At 53.7% G+C, this 14,093-nt stretch overlaps 1 protein-coding gene across 4 annotated transcripts in view; it reads right to left on the bottom strand.

Annotated features, from left to right (window-relative positions):
• Nucleotides 1–9,960, bottom strand: part of CYRIB (CYFIP related Rac1 interactor B) — a 162,125-nt gene extending 152,165 nt beyond the window's left edge. Inside the window, exon 1 of one of the 4 annotated variants that reach the window (XM_024129367.3) lies at nt 9,843–9,960. The gene's annotated coding sequence lies outside the window, so the exon portion shown is untranslated. Of the gene's footprint in view, nt 1–3,768; nt 3,785–9,842 lie in introns of those variants that run through there. The other 3 variants (XM_028500185.2, XM_024129364.3, XM_055091208.1) reach the window with 3 other exon arrangements.
• Nucleotides 9,961–14,093: the final 4,133 nt, after the last annotated feature.

Here is a 14,093-nt window from a genome sequence, read left to right as displayed (position 1 = left end):
TTTACTGCTGAGAGGGAGAGGGCCAGGATGAAGTCAAAAGTATGCAAATCCGTTTTTCTACACTTCCTCTGCATTTCACCACTGAAACTTTGAGAAACACCTCTTGGGGAAAGAGACAGTTCCACTGGGGGTGTCGGGGTAGAGGGAGGAGGGCCTCAGGGAGCTGGGGTCATCTCTGAAGGCTGGAGTCCCCCATGGGCCCAGGAGGCCCTTTCAGATCAACTCCAGAATGGGGCATTCAGCCACAGACGTGAGGTGTGCAGGAACAAGGACAGTCCTAAATCTAGGAGCTGCTGTGATCAGAGACTGCTTTTATTCAAAAAAACGGAGTCGGGCCTCACTAGGCCAGGAGAGGCTGTGTCCTTCCAGTCTACTAGGTCTCCCACACTGGAGCTGGACCTCCCCAAACTCTCCAAAGTTAATCACACTCAAGCAGAAGAGACCCCCTGGAAAAATCGTACATACACGTGTAATATATGGAATGCCACCGGGTCAGGACAACTACACATTCTCAAGACGTCCCCAATGTATCACAACATATAATGGAACTGTAGCTCATGCTCACTTAACTTAGCTATACTCAAAGGGCCAAATGCTTTTTTTATTTAAATAATAAAAGTGTACCTTGTCTCTTGTATTTAACTGAATTTCTTTTTTGGATATTGTACACTGTACTTTATCGTAGACTGTACACTACTGTTTGGGCTCTACGTTTACACACACGTGTTACTGCAGAGCAGTAACAAAATCACAAAATCACGCGCGCACAAACGATCCTTCAGGGGCACATTAGGAGACTGTCTGGATCATTTTCACCACGCAGTTTTGCCTGCTGAGCTGACTCCTGGACTTCGCGATTGAGATGTGTCTCCTGTGTAAGGTTTCTTCTCCTTTGGTCCTTTTGGGTCTTGAGGGACGTGTCTGTCTGTTAGGAACTAGCAGAAAATCAGTTTCGGATTAGAACAGGAAACCGGACCTCCAAGGCTGGTGAGCGCTGGGGAGGCCACCATGGCTCGGTAACCCGCCTGCCACGGACAGGCTGTCTGGTCACGAGAACTCCTCGCTGGGCCACGAGCTGGCCGTGTGGTCCTCAGTAGGGCTTTCACCTCCCTGGTCCCATCACTCATTCTTTCAGTGAGTGACCTAGATGACTTTCAAGTTGCTGCAGGACCCTGGGCAACTCACACCACCTCTCCGGGCTTCCACGGGCTGTGTGAACAGGTTCCAACCTTGGATGAGAATCAGAGCTTCCCAAGCGGGATTCCTAGATGAGATGACACTGTGTTGACATACTGACCTCCTCAGCACTTTGGGTGGGTGGCCCCAGGGTCAGTCATCTCCAGCCGAGAGATGCTTCCTCTTTTACTGCCCACTCCCCAGCCCACACCTTATAAATTCTGTTTCCTGAGTGGGCTGTGGCCTGAAAAAGGCTGAGAAGGATGGGACTAGGTGATCTTCCATGTCCTTTCCATCTTATACCAACTGCCCCACCCTCAGCAGTTAGAAACAGGTGGTACACAGGTAAAAGATTATGCTACGTGGGGTTCCTCTAACTGGGTGACAGGGACCAATGCGTCAGAATCATCTGAGTGCTTGTTAAAAAGGTGGATTCTTGACCCTCCCACCCAGGAAGCTTAAACATACGCAAGTTATGGTCAGATAAAAGAAATACCGGGCAAGAGGAAACACACACACAGAATATTCTGGCAAATTCACACCCTGAAAATGGATGGGGGGAACACTACAAGCCCAGCGATTCATCCTGTATCCACCTTATTTTCTCAAGTCTACAGTGACCAATGCCCCACCACTGGGATTTTCCTGCTCGATTCAACCATCCACCCCAAAGCATGAACCCACAGCACACGTCCTTCCCCCAAAACTTTGCCTTGCTGGGGGTGCATGCAGACAGAGTAATGCAGACGATGCATGTGCTACACGTCCGAACACCAAACGCATCAAGAGGTGTATTAATAGCACCAGTCAGTTTCACACTGAATTTACCAAAAACTTCACCCCTCAAATTAGCCCCAGTAATCTACTTACAAGAGTCATTTATAAATTCAGAACTTCCTGAGCTGACAAGTTCACAGTAGGTGGCTCTCGGCAGTGATGGTTGCCAAGGTGCCTATCATAATGAGAAGCCCTCTTAGAAAACCACCACCCTCTTCTAGCAACATCTAGCATCATCCAGCAGCGGCACTGTCTGCTCCTCGGTAGACAACTCTCTTCAGAGATTTTTCGAGTTATGTTTGAAGTACACTCAGAAGAGGTAGTAAAAACAATAGGTGGGTGTTGAAGCCGGTGTAGCACTTTGCATTCCAGCTCTGCTTCTTATTAGCCTCTAAGTGTTCTGTTTCCTCATCTGTAAGGTGGGGATAATATAACTTGCCTCACAGAGTTACTGTGAGGTAAGAAATACCATCTGCAGAGTACACACTGTCCATGCTCGATAAGGGAAAGTGATCACTGTAATAAGGTAGAGGAAAGAACCAAAAAAAACCAAAATCACAAAAACCCGCAATGTGACATTTACAGGAGGCTTGTTATCAGGGAGGCCTTTGTCTGGGTCATAAATGCGACACAAAGTGTCAGATATGCCGTCTCACTACTCAACTCCCGCTCCCCTGCCCCCATCCCCTTCTATCACCCTGCTGCCCTGTCCTCTGGTGCCCGGTGACTCTCCCCACTGTCCTATCTCCAAACCAAGCCAGAGCACTTTTCCAATTCCTGAGGGACAGGATAGGCTTGGAGGGGCTGGGCTTGGGTGAACCCAAGGAAACAAATCCAAATTCTTCCTTCTTAAGCTGCCCAGGCCCTTAGGGGCTTGCGTGGGGTGTCAGGGGTCACACAGTATTTATTCCCCCCAAGGACCCATCACCGGGCCCAGCGCGTAGTAGGTACTCACTCAGTGTCTGTGGCTGAATAGCAGGATGGACCTGCTTTCTCCACAATGAACTGAACGCTTGATAGCTGCGAAAGCGTGTTTGGAAAGGACTGTGAACTACCCCTCAGCTCTCGTTTGCAGCCTGCGGGGGGATCTGAATGCCCGCACTGGCCGGTCTCCAGTGCCTCCAGAGCTTGGGGCAGGACACAAAACCAGAGCTCAGGGGAGCAGAGCAGACATTTTAGGATTTTAGTGGTTGAGTTTCACTTCCCGGCTGCCTTCTGTATTTTACTTCAACTCTGGTTTTGAGCAAAGCTGGAGCCAGGCCAGCACACAAACTGGCAGTAAAGGCCTCCCCTGGTCTACACGCTCCTCCTCCCAGAGTCCCAGACCCTGAGGCTGAGCAGACAGTGGGCTCGAAGTACTGAGCACCCGTGAGATGCCAGGCCCTGTGCCAGGCAGACTGCACCCATTTCTGACTTAAGAGCCACAACAAGCTGCAAAACAGGCATTGGGATGCCAGGGGAGGTTAGGCAAGCTGCAAAAGACTCCACAGTTAGGGAGTCATGGGTGAACCAAGAGGTACCAGGTCCTAAGTTCCGCGGTTCTTCTCCCTTTCGAAGGAGAACCCCAGGGGGGCCAACCCCGGCGTTCAGTTTTGCATAAAAGCACTGCAGCAGTTTGCAATTACCTTACAGAAATACCTACCCTCCCATCAAATCCATATCCCGCGTCACTGCCAGAAGGATATAGCCCCGGCCTGAAATCAGCACTGGACAAATCAGTTCCCACCCAGTGGTGACTACGTCTTCGTGGGGAGGGGGTGTCTCTTTGGAGTGTTTCTACAAAGGGGCTAGGTTAGCAACTAGAGCGCACATTACCTCATTCAGTCCTCCAGACAATCCAGAGAGGCAGGTGTTATTAGCCCAGCTTTGTCCGAGACGGTTCTGGCTCAGCAAGGCCCGGCGATTCGCCCAAGGTTACACAGCTACTGAGCGGTAGGGCCAGGACGCCTTCGGCTCCACAGTCCAACGGTATCTGCTGAGTGGGCACTGGGTTACAATTCCACAGAGCTCCAAGTAGCCAGACACAGCCGGTCCCAGGACACTCCACTAAGCGAACGAGTCAAGGACGGAGCTTTTCTTCCTCTTGCAGCCCAGGCCTCTTCCCACCCTTAACCCCTCTGCATGGCTGTACCACTGTCCTCCCCCTCCTTACGCCAGGGTGCTGACTGGGGTAAGGGAGAGGAGGCCAGGAGCCTGTGACGGGGTGCACGGCTTCAAGCTGTCACTTTTCCCACGTTGGGCCTTCTTTTTCACTGTGGGTTTAAGGGCTTGGTCCCCTGCCAAAGGAAGGTCGGGGCAGAGGTACCTTTTGCGCTGGAGGACGTCCAGCCCCCCCGCATCTCCTCGGCCTCAGAGCCTTGCACCAAGGCGGAGCCGTGGGATAAGCTCGGTTTGGGAGCCAGAAGACCTGCGTTCCGACCCTGACTTTGCCTCTTGGGCAAAATGCTTCCCCCTCTGGATCCCAGTCCCTCATCCGTTCAGTTAAGAGGACGGGACGCCTGAAGCCTGAAACTCTGAGTGAGAGGTTCCTGCTCAGTCCTTCCAGACCTCATCACGGGTGAAGCCTGGCACACTCCCCCTGCTTCCTTCCCCCCCTCTCCCACCCCACCTGGACTGCCCGGAGCACCCGGGCCCTGCTGGGCTACGGAGCACCTCTGGGTGGGAGGAGGGGGCTCTTCTCCACCCTCCCTTCAGTCGCCACCATCTTCATATCGTGTGATTTGGGGCGTGGCTGTCTCCTCTGCTAACCAAGCCATCAGCTGCCAGGAGCCTCCGGGATCATATTCTGATTCGCATCCTCAGTGCCAGCTGGGGTCCCAAATGAATGAGGCAGGTGGGGACCTCCAAGCGCTCCCTACTCAAAGTGTGGTCCACAGCCCAGAGCATCCCATGGGGAGGTGTTAGAAATGCAGGCCTTCCGCCCACCCCAGCCTGTGACTCAGAATCTGCAAGGGAATCCCCAAGGGATCCGGGGGCACACGCCAGTTTGGGAAGTGCTGCAAGGTGTCCCCCAGTTCTGACATGCCCTACCCCACATCCCTCGATTTGACCACCCAGCTGCCTCTTGACCTGTGGGCCTCGGTAGGGCTCACCAAAATGTAGCCTGTCATTAAGCAAAAATCATTCGCCTTAGGAACCTTCTAGAAGCCTGCCACTGACTCTCAGATTCTAGAAGCAGCATCTGAAATGTACAGCCCCCCAGGGTGATTCCTGGCATGTGTGACCCACTGGCTCTCTGAGTCTCAAGGAAGCCCAGCGGCTTCAAAATGTTCAGGGCTCTCCCCCTCACTTCTGTGGCTCTGGCTACCCTCGTGCTCCTGTCCACCAGCCCCCATAAATGGATGACAGCCAACAGCAGAGACAGACAGACCGGCAGCCCACCTGCCCCTCACGGGCCCTGCGTCCACTACTCTTGACCTTTATTCAACTTGGAAAGAAAAGGAACCCTTCCAAACCACGCTTTCAGTATTTTTTTTTTAATAAACCCTGCAATTCCTCTAATGGCTTCAGATTATCTTAAATATTTATAAAACTCATTCTCAGCATCATTTCTTTAAACAAATCTCCTCGTCAACTTCGATTATTTATGTATTTATGAACATGATGTCTCCTTCCCTTGGAGCAGATGGCAGCTAGTAAGTCTCTGGAAAGGAGAGGGAAAAAAAATCAACGGGACAAAACGTAAACTCAGTGACTCCCCAGTTCACTCTCCTTGACAAGCTCTGGTACAAGGATCTCTCCATTCACAGTGGAAGCACCACACTGTGGACAGTCAACAAGCGGTTTGGGAAAGCATGGAGACTTGAACTTGAATCTAGGATGAAGCTGTCACCCAAGGGCTTGATCCTCAGTGGGAACTGGAGCCCCGTTAACGGAGGGACAGGACGATGGGACTGGGGCCAGGACAGAAAGAGCCCAGGGGTGGCAGGAAAGTAACTGACATTTGCTGAGCACCGTCTACGTGCCATACACTGTGCTGGGAGGCTCCCCAGGCCACCTCTGTGTTGACCTTCACAACAACCTTTCCAGGCAGCCAACATTATTCTTCATTTGAAAGATGAAGAAGGCCCAGAGAGAGGAAGGTCACGGAGCTCGTAAGCAGCACAACCAGGACGGAAACCCGGACAGTCTGGCCCCCAAACCCACACCCGTGCTGCCTCAGAAGCAAAAAAGGATGAGAGGAAAATACAGTGGCTGTTAGCCTCATGCATCCTTGGCTACAAAGTTATCATCTTCCCTTCAACCTGGTGAGGCCAATCACCCCTTTTAAGACCATCAGAGACTTAACTCCCAAAGTTCTACCCATGCAACAGAACTCTGTCCATTTGACAATCCGGGGGGATCAAGTCTTGGGTGAAATCTGGAAGGGGTGGATACGAAGTTTATGAGAAGATATGAAACGAGTGTCATAGGCACATAAAGAGCTCACTTTATGAGAGAGAGGAAAAAAGACCTTTCACCCTCAGGGATGGATGAAAAACAGGATCATAATGATCCTTTCTTCATCAGGCCTTTATCAAGGGTCCCAGACAGGGAAGGAGAAAAAGAATAAAATCAACCCTTCCCCCCCACCCTTCCTCAATTTACTTCTCTCCAGAAGCGCCAACTCAAGTTAAAAAAGGGACATGGGTCTGGCCTTTGAGACGCTTACGCTGTCTCTAGTTGAGGACACAGGGATCATTACTGCTGCTGCTGTTGATAACAATAAACATTGAGGGTTTCCTCGGTGGCGCAGCGGTTGGGGGTCCGCCTGCCGATGCAGGGGACGCGGGTTCGCGCCCCGGTCCGGGAGGATCCCGCGTGCCGCGGAGCGGCTGGGCCCGTGAGCCGTGGCCGCCGAGCCTGCGCGTCCGGAGCCTGTGCCCCGCAACGGGAGAGACCACGACAGTGAGAGGCCGGCGGACCGCAAAAAATAAATAAATAAATAAATAAATAAATAAAATATAAACATTGATGGTTTTGGCCATTTAATGGGGGCCTGTGCTGAGAGCATCACTCACACGACCGCAATGAGCAAAACCATCCCCCCGACAGATCGTCCCATTTCACAAATGAGAACACTGAGGCTCTGAGAGGGGAAGAAACTTTGTGACATGCACACAGGCAGTAAGAGGGGGCAGTGAGGTGTGAATGTGGATCCCGCCCTCATGTTCAGGAGTCCTGCGAACTGGATGGAACTGAGGCAGGGATGATTTTGCCCGTTTACACGTGAGGAGAAGAAAGTTCTAAGAAGGTCGTGACCTCTCTAAGGCTTCAGGCCAGGGCATAGCTAAAGTGGACTGATTTTAAATCTGATGTTTCACTGACACAACACTATCGCCACAATGCTTGCTGGAAGATGGTTTCGCTGGAGAGAGAGAAACCGCTTTGGCGGCCAAGTCCCAGACCTCCAAAGCCACAGGACAGTGGTCTCTTCAATCAAGGCGATGAGGAGCGTAAGGCCACAACCTCCTGGCACTGGTGGCCCTCAGGAGTCCCTCCTGTCACGGGCTCTGGGTCCTGAAGCAAGAACTGACAGAGTCTGGGATTCCACAATGGGGAACCAAGACACACTTGGGAGGAATGGCCAGAGAACAATTGCAAAAGGTCACCTACAGGCCAGTGCGCTGACCTAGAGGCAGAGACAGACTGTACCTCCACAAAGAGCAAACCATCCCTCTTTTGTTCATTCTGTCAAAAAAAAAAAAAGCATGTACTGAGTATCCAGCATATGCCAGACAGCCTGCCAGGTGCCAGGGGAAACACAAAGGCCCTTCAGAAGGGAGCACAGTCCTGTACAGGGAAGAGCGGGAGAGCTCTGCAGTTGGAAGTCTGGAGTAAGGACCTTGAATCTGCTGCTTAATTGGCTGAGGGTCTTGGGCCAAGTCCTGCACTTTCTCTAAGTCGTCAGATGAGAATAAAATCTCTACTTCATAGGTAACTATGGCCACTCTATGCCTTAAAAATGAATCTGTGCGTGCTTAAACCGCAGCTGGCCACACAGAGGTGCCTGCTTTTTGCCTCTTAAAATAATAGCAGCACTCAGGCTCATCTCCTGCCCTCCAGCTGTGAGAGGAAAAAAAAAAAAAACAAAAAAAAAAGCACAGCTAAGGATCCTAAGAGAAGCGCACACAGGCTTTTGGGAGCTGAGAAAGGAGAAAAGGAATGGCTGTCAGAGAAAGCAAAATTACCTGAACATCTCCCCAAGTGACCTGCGGAAATGCATAGCGAGCCTTCACACGAAGGCCATTTCCAAGCACCCCTGAGGGTGAATCCACCCTGGGCTCCTTCAGCACACACGCTCTGCCCCTCCCCATGCCTAAAGTTTAGCAAGGATCCAGATAATGCAAATTACAACGTGCCTCCCCAGGAAGAAAACTCAGGCCAGCTGACCACTTCTGCGTGCCCCACCTAGGAGAAAACCCACCTCTCCCTAGCTTCCTCCTGTTTACAGGAACCCCAATGCCTGGGAAATCAGCCCAGCTGTCAGCCCTGGCAGCCCGCCCCGGCGGCTGGCGGTGGCAGTCAAAATGAGGCTTCCTTTTCATTTCCACTAAATGCAATCTTCCAAGAATAGGAGAGGCTCAAAGTCAGAGTTTAAGCTCCTTTTCATAAGAAGTCAATATTTTCACAAGCTAATCCTCCTTCGGAAGCGGGTGGATTACATGTATCCCAGGTGGCAAAATGTGGCTCTCTGGGGACCGTGGAATGGATGTTACCGGGCAAGGAAGCCAAAATGTGGGACCACACCCAGCTACTCACTTCTCAAAATTCACCACCCACCTATTCATTTCACAGGTATCTATGGAGCACCTCCCAAGTGCCCCAGGCTCCCCTTCTAGGCGGTGGGGATGCAGAAATTAAAGGTGACTGACAATGACACGTCCCATCACTGCGCCCTCTCCAGGCCAGGAAATACACGCTCCTCTTCTCGAGGCCCAACTCAAAGCAGCCCATTGTAGAGACAGGCGCCTAAGACTCAGAGAGGGCAAGCGATTCGCCCAAGGTCACACAGCTATTAAGTGGCAGAGCAAGGAATTAAACCCAGGTGCAAAGTCCTCGAGACCCTCCCCGGCGGGGCCTCCTTCCCGCTCAACCCCTCCCCCTCTGGCTCCATTTCTGCGGCAGGGGGAGGATCAGAGACCGCCGGCTGCCGGGGGCTCCAGTAAGGGACGTCCTCGGTTCCTCTTTCCTTCCACCCTGGACACAGGACACACAAGGTTCCATACCCGCGGGGTGTGTACACAACCTCAGGGAAGCCGTGCAGGCTGCAGGGGCATCCACTCGTTAACACTGAACTTAACATTTTAAAAAAATGGAAAAAAAAAATACGATGAAAAGATAAAGGGCAAAGAGGAAGTGCTCTTTAAACAGAGGCGGGTGGTTACCCCACGAGGAAGTCTTGAAGCCAAGGGAGATTCTGTTCACCCCCTCCAGTTCCTCAATTCTAAGAGACTGGCCTTCCAAGCCCCCAGTCGAAGTTAGCTGGGGGGTTGGGAGGTGCACGGCGCCCGGGGTCAGACCCTGCGCCCGCACCTGGCTAGCAGGAGGGGTCAGCGGGGGAGCGGCCACGCCGGGCACCCCTCCCTCCGGGCGCAGCCGCGGTCCCCAAAGCTGGGCGGACCCGGGCGGCGGCCCCTCGGCGTGCGCCCCTCGCGCCCTCCAGCCCCCTCCCCCCCGAGGCGCATCCTCGGGGCGCCCCACGCGCCGGGGGCTCCCACCGCTGCGGCGCCCCCTCTCCAACCGCAGGGCTCCCGGCGCGGCCCGGATCGCACTCCCACCTCTCCCTGCACCCATCGCGCGCGCGCCCCGCACCCCACGCCCTCCGCGGTGGCACATCGGCTCCCAGGGCGCGCGCAGGCGAGCCCGGCGGCCCGGGCGGCGGCGCCGGAGGAGCCCCGGGCACGTACCTGGCGGCCCGGGCGAGCAGCGAAGGGAGCGCGGCCGCCGGCGCTGGAGCCTCGGAGCCTCGGGTGCCGCCGGCGCTGGAGCGCAGGAGCCTCGGAGCCTCGGGTGCCGCCGCCGCCGCCGCCGCTTCCGGGTTGGCGGGTCTCACGTCACCGCCACAGGTTTGCGAGCGGCCCCCGCCGCGGCGGCCCAGCAGCAGCAGCAGCAGCCCCGGCGACTGCCAGGCGAGAAATAACTATAAAAGGAAGAGACGCATCGAGGAGGAAGAGGAAGCGCCGTTTACCTTCGAGAAGCCGCGCCGCCGGCGCTCGCACAAAAGGAGGACGCCCGCCGAAGCCGCCTCCCCCCGCGCCCCGTCCCCGCCGCATCGCGGGGCCCGGCGTCAGCGCGCGCGGCGCCCCGGGACCGCCCCGCGCCGGCCCCCACCCCACAACCCGGGGGCCGGGGCGCGGGTGACCTTGGGCAAGTCGCGGCAGGCGGGCGAGCGGCCGCCCGGGGGCGCGCTGGGGGGCTCGGCGCCCTCCCGGTGGCGTAGACGAGGGAACTCCAGCTCTGCGAGGCGAGAGGATGGCCCAAGGGCACAGACCGTCGAGCCCGCGGCGCCCCCGACCTTCGGGCCGGCCGGGTTCCCGGGCCTGGGTCCGCTTCCCCCTCACCTGTGCGTGGGGAAGGATGCCGATCCCCGCCCCGCCCCCCCTGGCGGTGGAGGCGTGGACAGCTTGTGCGTTCAAAACATCCATTCGGCCCTCGACAGATTTTCGCTGAGGGCCTACCAAGTGCCAGGGCCGTCCTAGGTCCCCGAGAGGCAGCTGGGAATCCAAACAACATCCCTGCCGCGGGGGGCGGGGGTGGGGAGAGGGGGTGACAGGCAATAAACAAGCAGCCGATGTGTCTGGTGGTGCTAATGCTACAGAAGGAAAGATAACGCGGGGCCGGGGAGGGGGAGTGGAAGTATCTGTGCTACCCTAGAGGCTCTCCAAGGACTTCCAGCACTGAAATTCCCAGACAAATATGCCCCTCACTAGAACTCTCGTTTCCGGTATTGTAAGAGACCTCATCTTTCCCCTCGTCTGTAATGTCAAAGAGTGCATTTCTCTCCGAGTAGCAAGACATGCCTAGGAAACTGAAATGCTTTTCTCCCTCTGACTTGCTCCCCCAGCCCTCAAAGCCATCCAGCACTGTCTTGAAATTCAGCCAAATTTCTTAGGAATATAGACAATGTTCTTTAACGTATTTCCTCTGACCTCCAGCAGAACATCAAGAATCACCTCAGAAGCTTCCATTGTCTTTCCACCCTCCACCTCTCCTGATGTGTTGCCCGGAAAGGGGATGTGGTGACCAGTCACCAAATAATATTGAGTGCTGACTTACCTGATTATGACCTGTTTGTTTCTTTAGCGAGCGCCTTCTAAAGCCCTGTGCTAGGAGCTGGGGGCACTGAGATGGTAGGATTCCAACAGGACTTCCAAGAGGCTCCTAGCCCTGGAGGGAGATGGGGGCCCACCTGAATCCGTACCTGCAGGAAAGTAGCACAGATGACAGTGTATAGAGGAGACAGGGGAAAGGGGTGTTTACCCAGCTTGGAAGGGAGGGAGCCAGAGAGAACAACAGGAGGAAATCAGAAAGCCCTTCCTAGAGGTCCTGCGAGGTATTAGAAGCACCTGGAAGCTTGCTCTCACCCCTACAAAAGGGGAACAGATGCCTCCCCGGCAGTGGTGGAGGGTGGCATGGGGAGGGGTGGAACAGCTGGGTCTTGAACTATGACTGTGACAAGAAGCAGAGAAAGGGTTTGGAATCAGACACAGCTGAGCTGAGTTTAGTTTCTTTCTTGGCCGCCTACAAAGTGGCATGAATAATTCTGAACATTTTGGAAATACTCACCAGGTGCCAAACGCTGTCCCCCATCTAATTTAATTCTCACAACAGCCCCAGGGGGCAGGTTCATCACGCTCGGTGTTTTGCAAGATACTGGAGCTGGGAGAGAGATGGAATTTGTGCAAGGTCAGACTAATTAGATAGTGGTGGAGCTGGGCATGCACCCAGACTGTCTGGCTCAAAGCCCCGCACTTAGCCACGCTGAGCCTCAGCTCGCTCATCTGTGAAATGGGATTGACCATAACTACTTCATTAGGTGGTGGTGTGGGGGGCAGTTAAATGAAATAGCACACGTGTAGAACCTAGCACATTAATAGGACCCAGGAGAGAGCTATCACCGTTGTACTTATCCTCACAGTAATTGTTAAAGGCATGGGGGCAGGAACTTTCTGGCCCGCTTGGGAACTGCAAACAGCTTGGCGTGATTGTAACGTAGAGTGTAAACGTGGGGAGTCAGGAAGCAGGGAAGAGTACGTGAGGGTATGGGGCAGGGGCCGCATCACACTTCCCCTGCACTCCGCCGAATTCCGAGATGCCTGAGAGCAGAGATCCAACTCATTTGCCTGTGTCTCCGCTCACTGGATACAGGGAGGCTGAGGGGATGATTCTGGCCTTTGACCTTGCCTCATTCAATCAGGTCCTGATAGATCTGACAGACTCAAGCGAATGGAAACCTGGGGATAATGCCTGGGAAAAGCTCTGGCAATTCACCACTGCAGTGACCTGCTCTGTTTCCCTGGGGTATCAACCCTGACAACAGCAGGTAGAAATCTATGTCTCAGCCTGTTTGGGCTCTTGTAACCAAATACCACAGACTGGGTGGCTTAAACAAACATTTACTTCGTATGGTTTTAGAGGCTGGGAAGTTCAAGATCAAGGTGCTGGCAGAGTTGCCATGTGGTGAGGGCCCGCTTCCTGGTTCATAGACGCCCCTCATCACTGTGTCCTCACATGACAGAAGAGGCGAAGGAGCTCTCTGGGGGTCTCTTTTATAAGGACATTAATCCCATTTATGAAGGCTCTGCTCTCATGACCTGATTACTTCCCAAAGGTCTCACCTCCCAATACCATCACATGAGGGATTAGGTTTCAACATAGGAATCTTGGCGGGACACAAACATTCAGTTCGTAACATCCAGCATCCTGAAAACAGAGCTGATTTTGGAGTCAGGAAGGCCGGCCTACCGTTTCCAGTTGTGCAACCTGGGCATGTCATTAAACTTCTGACTCCTTTAATTTCCTTGTCTGTAAAATGGGAATAATAACATTCATTCTGTCGTTGAGAAGGCACCACGAGATAATGAATTTTGAATGCTCTATAAACTGTAAAATAGCATATGCACATTTTAGTTTCAGTCTTAGAATCCTGTCCTCCCATGGCACAGGCAGTCCACCCATCTTTCAAGCAGAGTAGCTAGCTCTTTCCATCACATATGCAAAAGCCCCTCAAAACTATGTGTTTCCCTGCTGAGCATTTGCTTTTTCCCAAGAGTGAATGCTATTACGTGTACAAGGTAACAGAAGGTAGAAGTCAGGAGACACAGGGACTCCGTTTTTGTCCTGCCGGTTAGTATTTTGCAATTAAGCAGATTCCATTTTCCATTGGGGTAAAAGCAAACTCAGTGACGTTCTATGTACCTGGTCACCTGGGTCCCTTCACCTCCAGCCATTCAGAACCAACAGACTTAAGGGAGGAGACAAAGCCTGAACCCTCTAGGGGCTGCCTTCCTGGAAGGGGGCTTGCAGGTGGTTCAGGCAGCCCCTTCCGGCTGGAGGATCCCGCTCAGAGAGGTGGAGAGAGAGCTCGCCTTTAGGCTGGGACAGGGATCCTAACCTGCCATGCAGAACCAGGGCTAGTGAGTGATGGTTTCCAGGGGCCGGGAGGAGAAGAGAATGGGGGTAACTGCTTAGGGGTTTCCTTTAAGGGTGATGAACATATTCTGAAACTAAATCAAGGTGGTAGTTGTGCAACACAGTGAATGTACTAAATACCACTGAACTGTCCACTTTAAAATGGTTAACTTGGGCTTCCCTGGTGGTGCAGTGGTTAAGAATCCACCTGCCTGGGCTTCCCTGGTGGCGCAGTGGTTGAGAGTCCGCCTGCCGATGCAGGGGACACGGGTTCGAGCCCCGGTCCGGGAAGATCCCACATGCCGCGGAGCGGCTGGGCCCGTGAGCCATGGCCGCTGAGCCTGCGCGTCCGGAGCCTGTGCTCCGCAACGGGAGAGGCCACGACAGTGAGAGGCCCGTGTACCGCAAAATAAAATAAAATGGTTAACTATATATTGTACATCAACTGTATCTCAATAAAAAAATAAAATAAAAAATTAAAACAGTTAACTATAGGTTATGAGAATTTTACCTGGATTTAAAAACAA

The sequence above is a fragment of the Physeter macrocephalus genome, chromosome 15, assembly GCF_002837175.3.
Source record: "Physeter macrocephalus isolate SW-GA chromosome 15, ASM283717v5, whole genome shotgun sequence".
NCBI classification, from domain to species: domain Eukaryota; kingdom Metazoa; phylum Chordata; class Mammalia; order Artiodactyla; family Physeteridae; genus Physeter; species Physeter macrocephalus.
Note: the sequence above shows the minus strand (reverse complement) of the source record. Positions and strands in the feature narration are given on the sequence as shown.